We start from the raw sequence: 12902 nt of genomic DNA on the forward strand, positions 1-12902 counted from the left end.
GTCAGTCAGGTTGAGCTCGCCCCACTTTCAGCCATACATGAAATTGAGCGGGGCAAACTAGAAATTCAGAGGGGCAAACATGAAATTGAGCGGGGGAAACTAGAAAATCAGCAGGGCAAACTAGAAATCAACGAGGCAAATTAGAAAATCAGTGGGGCAAACTAGAAAATTAGCGGGGCAAACATGAAAATCAACGGGGCAAAATAGAAAATCAGCGGGGTAAACTATGAAATCAGCGGGGCAAACTAGAAAACCAGCGGGGCAAACATGAAAATCAGCGGAGCAAACATGAGATTGAGCGGGGGAGACTAAAAAATCAGCGGGGCAAACTAGAAAATCAACTGGGCAAACTAGGAAATTAGCGGGGCAAACTAGAAAATCAACGAGGCAAACTAGAAAATCAACGAGAAAAAATTGCATCGATAGACCTTATTTTTGAAAGATTTGAGACATCAACAACATATATCGCCTTATATCAGGCTTTTCAGGATGATATGGGATGATATGAGTCATATGGTTGATGGATGACATTGGAAAATATTAGCACATATACACCATCTCTATTGCTTCCTTCACCTTCTCAACACAAAATTTCAAAGACTTCTTATTCAAATCCACCACCTTTGCACTTGCACAAGTTGTTACAACAGCATTCCTAACAAACCCATGTAGCAAGGGTGGAGTTATCTTGCTCCTAATGTCCACAGCAAAGAGTACATATTCAACCAAATGCTAAAGTTTGCACATAACTAGCATTTCCAAGTTAGGTTTGTGTAGTTCAAACGCCTGCTAATGGCATGAACGATTTGTGGCATTCAAGCTGCAACGAAGGAATTTATACCAGTTTCAAGCTCTTTGAAAATCAGTGGGGCAAACATGAAAATGAGCAGGGCAAGCATGAAAAAGAGTAGAGCAAACATGAAAAAGAGCGGGGCAAGCATGAAAATGAGCGGGGGAAACTAGGAAATCAACGAGGCAAACTAAAATATGAGTGGGGCAAACTAGAAAAACAGCGGGATAAATCGATAAATCCTTAAGTGGGCTTAGTTAAAAGAGTCCATATTTGCAGCTTGGATTGATGTTCTACAACGGGCTTTTCATGCTAGCATTCCAAGATATAGGGATCATGGTTCTGTGAAGTTGTCGGTAAGTAGCTTGTTGTAATTGAGTTTGTGTATCACGGATTTGTTATATTGACGAGGGAAGAAAAAGACTAATCAGAGCATGTCATGAAAAATGAGGTTTCTTTCCAACAGTTGCATATAGGTATTTGTAAAATCTTAAAAGAGAGATAAGGGCCTCCTAGTATGACTCTTGGTATATAGATAATTTTGTCACTACACTAAAATTACGAATTTAGAACGGTTCTATCTTTGATTTAGCAATGGTTTTAAGCCGTTCCAAATTTGGAACTGTTATAAACCATTCTAAATATAGAAAAAGGGACGGTGTGAATTTTTCATCTCTTGTGTAGCCCACTTTGAGTTTTAGATCCACCTCATGTTTGGTCTCATGTCCTAAAATGACTCTCAAAATGGATGGATGATGTGGATTCCTCATAAACATCACAGTGGGCTCCACCTAGCATCCCAACTTCCTAGAAAGGTCTCTCATAATTCATGCTCGACCTCCAATCTCAAACCGTTCTCTCTCCCCAAACCCTCAACTCTTGCTCTCCCTCTCACTGCGCCTCAAAGCCCCAAACCCTCTTCTCTCTCTCTCTGTTGGCATTTTTCAGGTATTTTCTTTACATGAGCTTTAATTTGTTTTCATTTTCTCTTGAAATTGAGGAATTTTTCTTCGCTATCTTCGATTTTCAGCTGATGAATTTTTTCTCTTTTTCAATCGAGTGTATGAGATCATTACTCTCAAAGAAAAGATGTTCAAAGTTCCAAATTCATCAGCAAAATCAAATAGTTTGCCCCGCTCATATTTCAGTTTGCCCCGCTGTTTTTCTAGTTTGTCCCGCTATTTTTTATGTTTCCCCCGCTGATTTTCTAATTTGCCCCGTTGCTTTTCATGTTTCCCCCGCTGATTTTCATGTTTTCCCCGCTAATTTTCTAGTTTGCCCCGCTGCTTTTCATGTTTCCCTCGCTGATGTTCATGTTTCCCTCGCTGATTTTCTAGTTTGCCATGCTCATATTTCAGTTTGCCCCGCTGTTTTTCTAGTTTGCCCAGCTGCTTTTCATGTTTCCCCCACTGATTTTCTAGTTTCCCCCACTGATTTTCTAGTTTGCCCCGCTCATATTTCAGTTTACCCCGCTGTTTTTCTAGTTTGTCCCACTACTTTTCATGTTTCCCCCACTAATTTTCTAGTTTGCCCCGCTGCTTTTCATGTTTCCCTCGCTGATTTTCTAGTTTGCCCCTCTCATATTTCAGTTTGCCCCGCTATATTTTTAGTTTACCTCGCTGCTTTTCATGTTTCCCCTGCTGATTTTCTAGTTTGCCCCGCTGCTTTTCATGTTTCCCCCGCTGATGTTCATGTTCCCTCACTGATTTTCTAGTTTGCCATGTTCATATTTTAGTTTGCCCCACTGTTTTTCTAGTTTGCCCTGCTGCTTTTCATATTTCCCCCACTGATTTTCTAGTTTGCCCCGCTTATATTTCAGTTTGCCCTGCTGTTTTTCTAGTTTGTCCCGCTGCTTTTCATGTTTCCCCCGCTGATTTTCTAGTTTGCCCTGCTGCTTTTCATGTTTCCCCCGCTGATTTTCATGTTTCTCCTGCTGATTTTCTAGTTTGCCCCGCTCATATTTCAGTTTGTCCCTGCTGTTTTTTTAGTTTGCCCCGCTGCTTTTTATGTTTCCTCTGCTGCTTTTCATGTTTCCCCTACTGTTTTTCTATTTTGCCCAGCTGCTTTTCATGTTTCCCTCGCTGATTTTCTAGTTTGCCCTACTGCTTTTCATGTTTCCTCCGCTGTTTTTCTAGTTTGCCCCGCTCATTTCAGTTTGCCTCGCTGCTTTTCATGTTTCCCCCGCTAATTTTCATGTTTCCCCTTTGATTTTCTAGTTTGCCCTGCTGTTTTTCATGTTTCCCCCACTGATTTCCTAGTTTGTGGTATGAGACAAAAAATGAGGTATATCCATTCGTTTTTCTATCTAATTTTTGCGGTTTAGCTCCAAATTGAAGCATATCAACAGATCAAGTGAATCATACCATGGGAAATAGTGGGCATAATGATTTCCACCATTGAAACCATAGTGGGCCCAACAATGGGCATAATGATTTCCACCATTTACATGCTTGCCCCGCTAATTTTCATGCTTGCCCTGCTAGTTTAGGAATCTTACTCTTACTCGGGTGGTAGACTCTTAGGAGTTTCAACACCCAGTCAAGCGTTCGAGTATCCATACGTGGTGAAATTTCACTAGTGTGAGTGCATGGGGGTGTGTGTGTATGTGTAAAAAAAAGAAAAAAAAAACATTCTAATTTAAGAGATATACTTGCTTAATAAATAGACAAAGAAATGAATTAAAAGATAGAAAAATATTTTTATATACTTATATATACATATTTACGTAATAATGTATTAGAGAAAAATGTAGGAGAGAAAAAGTTCTCTCTGAAAAAAAAAATACCAGACAGTCGCGGCTCTGCCACCGAATCGGCGGTAGTGCCGCGGCTGTCTGTGCCTTTTTTTTTTTTTTTTTTGCTAGGTTGCTTTCGTGGGTCCCATCATGATGTCTGTGTTATATCTAAACTATCCATCTATTTGGTGAGCTTATATTAAGGCTTGAGAAAAAAAAAAGATGGATCTAACTATCAAGTGGACCACACTGTAAAAGGTAGTGGGGAATTGAACGTCTACCATTGAAACACTTTCAGGGGTTAATGAAGTTTTGGATCATTATGAAATTTGTTTTTCCTCTTCATCCAGGTCTTTGTGACCCTATGAATGAACTTAGATGGGGAGGATTTCTCACAAACATCACAGTGGGCCCCAACTTAGATGGGGGAGGATTTCCAATGGTTGACGCTCATTCAACACTGTTTCCTGTAATGTGGTACACTTAAGATTTGGATATACCTCATTTTTTGTCTCATACCACAGAATGATCCGAAAAAATATATGGACAGCATGGATGAAAAGCATAAATCATGGTGGGGCCTACAGACCATGATGATCCGCCATTGGCGGTTGGCAGGTGGAGTAGCCAATCCGTTTATGTGAAAAGGAGGGGTATTTTCATCCTGGAATTTAACATCCGTATGAGGGGGTATTTTCGTCCTGGAATTTATCATCCGTATAAGGAGGTCTAAGTGAGTATGTTAAGTTTGTATTGTTTCAAGAATATCCAATGGATAAAAGGTGGTGTCCACAGTCCTAAATATCTTTAATTATTACCCATGGCAGGGATTGTCCCCTGTTGCCATGGGACAAGATCAATGCCATGATTTGTTGATAATACGGTGGTACATTGAACCATCATTTGAAATCACTAAGAATAACACGTGTTATATCTAAAGTGGTCATTTGTTTTGCAACCTCATTTCATGGGTTGAGCTTAAAAATGAGGCAGATCCAAAACTTATGTGGCCCTAAAGAAGTTTTCAATGGTAAGAATTCAATCCCCGTTGCTTTCTATGGTGGGGTCTACTTGAGCTTTAGATTTACCTGTTTTTTGGCCCATGCTCTAGAATAATCTCGATAAATGGGTGGACGGTGTGGATATAGCCCACACATCATGGTGGGACCTACACAACTTGCTAACATTGAGTGAAGTTGGCACGGGACCTAATGCAATTCCATTTAATGTAATTCCAAAGCTTTTCCATTTCTTCCCAAACATGGAGTGGAATTGGCACGAATCAGATGAATCTCATCCCACCTAATCCCACCGCACAAACAGGCCCTAAAGGTCGTGATGGTGTTGTCAGTGGATTGTCTGAAGATCCATAGGATTGCTATTACCCGGATTCAGATCACCCGGTGCCCGGCCAATCTCAGGATTTAACTTCCAATCCCTTCCAATACCATCCGGTCCCTTTCAATCCGCCCGGCCAAACAAGCCCTTAGTACTCGGGTATGCAGTTATCGACCCGAGCCTGACACAACATTCATATAAACTAAGGGTAGAGCTGGGCATCGACTCTAGTTGGACCGAGTTAGTCAGGGCTGAGCCGATTCAATGCCGTTTTGAAATAGGCTTGACTGGAACTTGAATCGACTTGCTACCAGTATCAAGTCTAGCATGCCTGGCCTGATCTAAGTACGGGTCTGGCTTGGACTAATCCGGACCAAGTCCGACCCTATCACAAGTACTAAGTCAAGTTGAATAGGGTACAGTGGATATTCTCCTTTTCATCAGCTACACGGCTTATCATATCTAAAAAGTCGTATCTGTGTATTTTTTAATATATATGTATGAGTCAAGTTTCGGATTGAGTGGAGTCAACACCAAGTTGGATTAGCTGACTTGAGTTATTGGCGACTCAAAATCGACTTGGTTTGAGTTCAAATAAGACAAAGTCAACCCGATTCCCGATTCGGATGGACTCACCTACTTAGTTCAGATGGAGTCAAATCTGAACCAGTTGAATGAGTTGAGTTTCCCGGGCCCAGCCGTCTCATGCCTAGCTCTAACTAGGGGTGACGAAAGGCCGAGTGGGCCAGCCCAGGCCTGTTAGGCCCTTAAACTTCTCGCAAGGGCTGGACCCAAGTTCGAAATATAGACCCACTATTCAGGCTAGGTCAGGCCCAAGTCAACGATGAATGACATGGCCTGGTCCGATCATCAAATGGGCCACCATTGTACAATAATGATGAATGGTATGGCCAATGATGTGGGTGTCTTTAATCTATTCTAATATGTAATAGAATGGTAACTGAACTTATACAATATACTCATAAAATGATTTATAAGCCATTTACCTTTTAATTCAACTTACAAGCCTGGCCCAGTTACTATTTTCAAGGTACCGTTTTCACAATACCAATCTAAAATCGACATAGTAACCACATCTCATTTCCTATCGAAACTTCGCCGCTTTCTTAGGATCTTGATGAAGTTTGATCGCATTGAGTTGACTAAATCAAATTAGGTTGAGCTTTTCTGAATTTTTAAACTCCGGTAGAAAACATGTCATTAGTGATAAGACATAAGATCGGCGGATTTACTAAAACGTGTACGTGATATAATGTGACAATGACTATGACCATTTGAAGCACTTCATGAATTTTATTTCTAGAAGCATAAAAGATTTTTTTTTCCCCATAAAAAACATAATGCATTCCTAAATTTTATTTTTTATTTTTTAAAATGTAAAGTCATGCTTAAGACCTATATATTCAAATGTTACGTGGCTAAGTTAGTTATTGGAAATTGGAATGGCTTATTTTAAGCATGCAGGTTTGTTCTAGTGGGGCCCATCTGATGAATGGATTACATGGCATTTGCCTAACATGGTGGGCCCTACAAACATTGGAAAAGGTTTTATCAGTTGAGCTGTCCATCCCAACTGCTCTGATGCTGTGGTCCACCTGAGTTAGCAATTTGGCTGATTTTTTATAACATTGTGTGGACACAAGTAGTGGAGAATTTTGGTTTTTTAAAATAAAATAATAAAATAATAAAATAATAAAATAAAAAGATATAAGAAAAGTTATATCATTAAGGCTATTGAATATAGGGAAACAGCTAAGAGTTGTTAGGTAATAGCATATTATAATATGTGGTGTTAATATCAGATAATGATCATGCACGTGAGAGATGCTGCCACGTGGCTCCGTCAACATCTGTGTTGGAATCATCGGCCATACCAAACATGGTCAGCGCCCACTGTGATGTATGTGTGTAATCCACACCGTCCATCCGTTTTCAAAGCTCATTTTAGAGTATAAAATAAAAATTGAAGCATATCCAAAGTTCAAGTGGACCACACCACAGGAAACAGTGGGGATAGTGACTTCCATAGGTGAAACCTTCCCATGGCTCACAGTGATGTTTATTTATCATCGAACCTGTTCATAAGATCACACAGATGCGAATGAAGGGAAAGGAACAATATCAGCTTGATCCAAAACTTTTGTGCGCCCCAGGAAGTTTTCAATGGTAGCCACTCATTTTACACTGTTTTCTGTGGTGTGGTCCACTTGGGATTTATTTATGTCTTTTTTTTGTAATAGTTTCCTAAAATTATCAGTAAAAACGGATGAACGGCGTGGATGAGACACATACATGACAATGGCCCCACAGAGCTTACTCTTCATGATATAGTGTGCTGAGTTGCTTGATACGCACTCCGCGTCTATGAACATCACCCGACGCAGAAATCGGGTTGGCTAGCGGGCCACGTCACGAAATCAACTGATAGTCCGTGATTTGACTCATCGCACAATGGTCGGTGGTCGGTGCTCTGTGGGCCCCACCATGATGAATGTGTTTCATCCATTCCGTTCATCCATTTTTACAGATCATTTTAGAGCTTAATACCAAAAATGAGAGAGATCTGAATCTCAAGTGGACCACACCACAGGGAAAAAAAATAGTGATCGGATATCTACATTAAAATCCTCCTAAGGCCCACTGTACTATTTATTTAGCATCCACTCTGTTGATTAAGTCATGCAGACCCAGATGATGAGTAAAAACAAATATTAGTTTGATCCAAAGCTTTATGGTCCTGTAGATAAGGAGCGAAGCCCACACACTGGCCGATGGAGGGCCCGCGTAAGCGTCGTTTGCCCATTGCCAATAATAATTCGTGTCCACCGGTGTTGCTCCGTTGCCACGAGTATGAAGCCTAAATCGGTGAGCCCCTTCGGGGGGTGGGCGGTAGGATTGAAGACCGCCTTTTAAGTCTCTTTTTCTTCTTCTTTCTTTCCGGAGAGATTCAATCCCCCCTTACAAAGTTTGATGATCTGATTATCTTATGTGCTACTCTACCCCCTCAGAATGATTACTGGACAAGGGTGAGGTCAGCTAAACCTCTTGTAGAACGACCCATGCTGTAATCCGCTTTTAGCCGTCTGAGCTCTGCAGTCCTAATGCATGCTAGCCGTAGCTACATCGAGTTTAAGATCTTCTTCCCTCTCCTTTTGAGGAATTCTTCCCCAGGTATTGAGTTTGTTCCCAGCAACCCGGGCTTTCAGAAAGTTTTTAAAGGTTGACGTTCATTCAACACTGTTTCATATAATGTGGTCCACTTGAGATTATGATATATTTTTTTTTTGGTCTCATCCTATAAAATGATCTATAAAAATAGATGGACTGCGTAGATGAAACAAATACATCATGTCCACGTCCACGTAGCACCAACCACCAGCCATTGGCCGGTGGCAGGGGAGTAGCCAATCCGTTTCCTGGACCGCCGGATTTTAATGATAGGAGAACTCTACTGTACAGCCGACCATTCGCACGGAAACGGATTGGCTACTCCCCCTGCCACCACCCCCGTGGCTGGTGGTCGGTACAATGTGGGCTCCACTATGATGTATTTGTTTCATCCATTTTGTTCATTTATTTTTAAAGATTATTTTAGGGCTTGATTTTAAAACTGAGAGAGGTATAATTTTAAAGTGGACCAAATAATAAGAAAACAATAGTGATTGGATATCCACCATTAAAATCCTCCTAAGGCTCAATGTACTGTTTATTTGACATCCAATATCTTGATAAGGTCATATAGGCCCCGATGAATGGAAAAAACAAATATCATCTTGATTCAAAACTTTTATGGCCCCCAAAATGTTTTCAATGGTCGACACTCATTCAACATTGTTTCATGTAATGTGGTCCACTTGAGATTGGGATATATCTTATTTTTGGTCACATACCATAAAATGATCTCAAAAAATAGACGGACAGCATGGATGAAACACATACATCATGGTGGGTCCCACATAGCACCGACCACGAGCCATTGGCTGGTGGCAGGGGAGTATCCAATCCGTTTCCCATTCGCACGGCTCGCGTAACGTGACATGTTCACCGTAAAGACTAGGCTGTATGCGAAGTAAGATGCACCCCTAGCTTTCCCACCAATGCGTCGAGCTGTGCAAATAAGGGTCCCACCCTGAAGATTTGCTGGCACAAAACTCAGGCCAGTTCACTCATCACCTTGGCCACACAATCAAAGTAAATGGATGGCTCATGTTCAGATTCCACATGTAGGTGTGGCCCAAGCAATGAGTGGATCTACATGATTTACATAAATAAACGATCTTCATGACAGGACCCAATATTTGTACAGGTCAGATGCCCTAGGCGTGTTGTATGTTATGGGAAAAAAAAGGTTGTATGATGAGTTAGTATACAACCAGCTGTACGTGATCAGTTTTCACACCGACTATCTTCACATGTGCAGCTGACAACGCCACCGACAGTACCTTTCCACGTCATCATTCAAATGCGACGAACGCAGGAAGTAGACGGTAGACATATGGTTTTTAAATTCATTTGCGGAAATAACCCTTATAGTTCAGGATATTTACAGAAACACCGAATGCATGGAACTTTTGCTTGAGAACTGATCACACACAGGCGAAGTACCACAACGTGCGGTGCAGTGCCTTCTTTCCTGAAAACATACCCATCCTGTAGAAATCAGTACCATGAAAATGGTAGGTCCCACTTCTATAATCACTTGAAAAAAAATTCAGACCTTTCTGATAATCAGATGAGCCATACTGTTGAAACAATGGACAACCGACATTCTGGGTTAGGATATAGGTGTGGCCCACCTAGTAAATATATCAGAATTTTTTTATTATTTTTTATGGTAAGTTCCATAGTGGAGCAACCATTTTCATGGTACCGATGTCCTAAATAATTGGGACGTTGGTAAGGTAGGTACCAACAGTTGTCCCATCTCATCCACACGCATCACACGTGCCTGCATGGCACATGGCCTTGCGAGTTGCGAACGGACGCGGATTGCGTCGTACCCACGCCCGTCTCCAGCTGGGAACGGGCAGCAGATCTGAGTGGCCACTGTGATGTATGAGTCTTATCCACACCGTCCATCCGTTTTTTCGTATCATTTTAGGGAATGATACCAAAAATGAGGCAGATCAAATTCTCAATGGACCACACCACATGAAGCAGCTGTGATAATGATTCTCACCGTTGAAACTTTTCAAGAGCCCACCGTGATGTTTATTTTCCATCCAAGTATTCGTAAAGCTACATACAGGAGAAATCACAAGTATCAGCTCCATCCAAAACTTCTGTGGCCCCCAGGAAGTTTTCAACGGTAAGAATTTAATCCCCATCGTGAAGTCCACTGGAGTCCTGGATCTGCCTCATTTTTTATTTATCCCCTGGAATGATAGAAATAAAAATGGATGGACGGTGTGGATAAGACCCATACATCACGGTGGCCACTCAATGCTGCTGCCCGTTCCCAACTGGAGACAGGCGGGGGTAGGACGCAATCCGAGTCCAGATCCTACTGCTTCAATGCTCTAACAGGACTAACACAGAGCAATGATGGCCTGTGCATCGGGTGGCCCACTATTTTAGGACGAAATGGACGGGTAAATACCTTTGGCAACTGTGGGGCCACATTGATGTATTTTGTTTATATCCAGGCCGTCCATCCGTTTTTTCATCTCATTTTAGGAAATGAGACCAAAAATGAAGAAGATCCAAATCTCAGGTGGACCACACTACAGGAAACAGTGACGATTGAAAGAGCACCGTTAAAAACTTCCTAAGGCCCACCGTAATGTTTATTTCTCATCCAACCCATTAAAAACAAATGTCATCTTGATCCAGAAACTTTTGTGGCCCACAAAAGGTTTTTAATGGTTGGAGAAGTGGAGAAGTGGATACAAAACACATCCATCACGGTGGGCCTCCGACCCATCGATTCCAAGCCCATTTAGAACATCTCTCTTCACTGACGAGTGTCCCAGCCTGAGATCTGGGCCAGGGGGTCTATGTGGAAGGACCCACGTGATGGACGGTTTGGATCTCATCTCATGGTCTTGATCCACGCCGCCATATGTGATGGCGAGTACTTTTATAACAGCCTCGTGAGCAAACTTCTGGAAGAGAACTTTTCTATGTTCTCAACCGCATTGCGGTCCATTAATGTTGATATGGAAAATTGGATGGCAGGTCGTCTCATTTATGTGATTTGAGTGGAGTTTTCTAATCCTTGATGGGCCCACCATACGGACAATCTGAATATATGCAAAGGCATCGAGATGACATGATACAAAAATGCCATCTCAGAAATACATACAAGTTTTGCATTATAAATAAAGAGCAAGGACATAACTTGAATTAACGTGGGGCCCCCATATCAACGACGTGTATCATCAAATATGAGGGATCTATCATGAATTGTGTTCCGCAGATCAATCAAACATGAGACCACATGTGATCAAGGGCATGTGTTTAGATTTTGTGTGTAATTATAATGTGCGGTTATGTAAAAGTCATGCTCACCTTAATGTTTGATTAAACGCAGGTAACTTCGTACCAAACGAATGCATAAGATCGGATTCAAAAATACAATCATCAAGTCCATCATCAGTTGTGAATAGCAATCGTGTAATTTGTGAAAGGGTAGCAGGTAGTACTCTCTAATAGATTTTTTTTAAAAAATTTATGACTTCAAGACTTTTCTTTTACTACTAATTGTAATTAATATTTTTCAGAAGAATATAGGTAGATAAATAAATAAAAGAAAACTAAAACCATGTCAAATTTATTGATATTTAAGTAAAGCTCATTACAATTATAGAGTATTAAATTAAATTATAGAAATAAGTAAAACAAGAGATAGATACATTATTTGTCTATAAGAACAAATGATCGAGATGAATGGTAAGTAGAATGTCACTATAAAGATATGATCGTCCGAGTAAGAACTTAGTTCATCGGAATCTAGCAACTTAGGGTTATGGATATTTAATCTAATTCTACAATACTGTAGTGGTGGCGTTGGATAGTAATAATCTACGCTAGGACTAAGCTATGTTATGTTAAGATAAAAATAAAAATAAATATAAAAAAGATATATCTATATTTGGCATGAGCCTCGAGCTCTTCATCGTATGATCCTTTTATAGGTAGTCAAGGTAGCTAAACCCTCGCTAGGTTATCTTACTGATCTTGGATCCTTTACTTTTGACGGCATGCATTCCGAATAGAATGACCCATGTAGATCTGGAACTGGGTTTTTGAATCACCACGTAAATGGTCTCTTAAATGATGTTGCATGTAGTTTGTGATCGAATTAGGGGAACCTCTATCAGTAATTCCGAACCTCAAATCAATTATGGTCATTCATGCATCTAAATGACCCAATTAAACCACATCCCGCATGACCTTGAACTCTTACTCCCTCTAACATGATCCAAGAGGGGTTGGATCCACCATCAAGCTCTCCAACTCCCTTAATTCCGATTGATGTACGGACATGGACCCAATCCACTTAGTGTGCATCCTCTCCCGATTTGGGTCCAAAGTGCATTCGAATTTACTTGTATTTCGATATGATCTTTGGATATTTGGAATTTTCGTGATCGTTGTAAACCTTTGAATGTTTCTGGAAATATTTATCATTTTAGAAGGACTGTGAGAAACGACCTTACTGTGTGAATCATAATTAGATCCGTGATAGGATTCTTTCCCTTGGTGGGTCTTTATATATATGTTGGGCTCACTACCACATTAATTAGCTCGCCAATCGTGGCCTTGTGGCATGCGAAGTTTCGCTCCCCAAAAGTTATGCGTAAGGATCCATGTTATCACATTAATAACGGAATGTGTATTGTCAAAGATAACATCAACCAAAAATATTTTTAAGTGTGAGTATGATTTTTGTTAGCATGGAACTTGTGAACAGATTGCACATGGCCTGGGATTACCCTAATTGCTTGCACTAGCTTATTTTCCTTAGTGGTCGGTTGCTGAATGTTTTGTGGAGGGTCAAAATGAAAATAAAAATAA

The sequence above is a fragment of the Magnolia sinica genome, chromosome 7 (genome assembly GCF_029962835.1).
Source record: "Magnolia sinica isolate HGM2019 chromosome 7, MsV1, whole genome shotgun sequence".
NCBI lineage: Eukaryota > Viridiplantae > Streptophyta > Magnoliopsida > Magnoliales > Magnoliaceae > Magnolia > Magnolia sinica.